Raw genomic sequence first — 2,302 nt, forward strand, 5'->3', positions numbered from 1 at the left:
TATAATAAAGAAAATAAATGGGTAATGGGTATCACCAAACCTAGATAGCTTTTAAACCGGATTATAACATATCACTTATTTGTGAAACCATTTTATCATCAAACCTCAAGTATATTAATTATTAACTTTCTAACAAAAAATAAAATTAAAATCCAAATATACATATATAAATATTAAAAATGAATAATGTAAAACAACCCCTGTAATACGGGGGATAAAATCTAGTGTGTGTAGGGGATGGTTCAGTGGAGAAATCATATTAGTGTGAGAATTTAATCATAACCGTTGATTGTGTTGATCTATGGCCTACGTTTATTATGGCAGTTTTGTAATTAATTGGTTTATGGATTTAATGAGTTATTAAGAAAAAGGGATTGTAGTAATTTTATCTTAAGAGTTGAAAATTGACCATGTCAATCAATTTAGCATATCATGCTACAAGTTCCATATCTTTCAAAAATAAAAAATATCCTCTCAAATATTCCTTCCAAAAATACGCTAGTGGATACAAGAAACAATATTTCTTCTAAAAAAATTAGTTTTTCTTTCTATATTACAAGAATTTGATGTAATATAATTAATAAAAATCAGAACATAGTGCATGTGCTTACTGTTTAAACAACGATAACTTTCTTTTTTTTTTGTAAGAACTTTATTTTATTATAACCTTTTGGTATTAGGTAATTCCAAAAGAAGTTTTTATTGTGTAGGATGTGTAGGGTAAATTTGTTTACTATGTTGGATGTGTAGGACAAAATCCTTTAGTGTCTAGGGTGTGTAGGATACGATTGTTAACGATTTAACGTGTAGAGTGTGTAGGATATGTATGTTTACTTTGTATGGTCCGCATATATAAATTGGTGTGTAGTATAAATCTTTAGTGTCTAGGGTGTGTAGGATACGATTGTTAACGATTTAACGTGTAGAGTGTGTAGGATATGTATGTTTACTTTGTATGGTCCGCATATATAAATTGGTGTGTAGTATAAAATCTTTAGTGTCTAGGGTGTGTTGGATATTATTAGGGTGTATAGGATAAATATTTTTACCTTTGTATGTTCTGTATATGTCAATTGGTGTGTAGGGTAAATAAGTTTATTGTGTAGGGACTCTTAATAAATATGTTTACTTTGCTCGATAAATTAGTTGTATACATGTATTTTGTGTAGGATAAATAAATTTACTTGTACGTGTAGAGAGTGTAGGATAAGTATATTATAGCTTTTGGCAATATGCTGTCGAGTTCTAATATTAATAGTGTAGACCTTTGTCCTCTTAAGAAAAAAATAAAGGCAATTGTTTTAAATTTTATTTGTTATATGCTATACAACAATTATAATGTATGTCAAAATACGTGATTTGTGTGATATATATGTTTGTGTGCATGAAGAGGACTACCAAAAGAAAGAGAATACAACAACGGTACATAAGCTTGATGACTTAAGAAATGAGTTAAATAAATGTTTAACATATTTTTTTATTTTAAATTTGTTTAAAAACTATAATTTTTGTTACGTTCTTAAAATCGAATAATGCCAATGTCAAAACAATAGAGTAACAGTGATCAGGGGCTGTATCCATTTTTACCAAAAATATTTATTATAATTTTACTATAATACAATATTATTATGATTAGCATATGATTTAATCATCTTTGAATCAATAGCGTTCCACCCTCCAACGTTTATATGCATAACAATTAAAAAACCTGAATAATTTTAATGTAATTAAAAGACAAATAAATTTAAATAAAAAAAATAGATTAGTATTTCAAACTTCCAAACTTAAATACTTAACAAATAAAATAATTTGGAGCTTTACCATTATACCCTTGTAATTAACTAAAAGCAAAAATAAAAAGAAAAAATCTGATTGGTTCATAGGATTTCTCTCACTTCTCACACTAATATGATTTCTCCGTTGAACTCAACCATATATATATATATATATATCAATAAAGTTTTGTAGGAAGCAAACTAAATTCTTGGTTGTATCCTTAATTAGGCCGGTAGTTGTGTGACGATAAACAACAGGGTAATGACCGGCGTTTTGCTTATTCACGTCGAAAGCCGCTGCCATGTCTATATACTGCCCCTCATTTCCACTTCGTTCGTTAACAAATTGCCGCCCTGCATAATGTTGGACTTAATCGAATCAAGCAACACGAACAATACTGATATTTTTGTGATAACTGACCTTTCAAAATTATATATACTAAGAGCATTCCCAGCCCATTCCCTACCCTATATCTATATATATCATATAATTACAGCCCATTCCCTACCCTATATCTATATATATC

The sequence above is a fragment of the Bidens hawaiensis genome, unplaced genomic scaffold (assembly GCF_021521415.1).
Source record: "Bidens hawaiensis isolate Kalapana, Puna unplaced genomic scaffold, B.hawaiensis_p1.1 tig00018778_1, whole genome shotgun sequence".
In the NCBI taxonomy this organism is placed as follows: Eukaryota; Viridiplantae; Streptophyta; class Magnoliopsida; order Asterales; family Asteraceae; genus Bidens; species Bidens hawaiensis.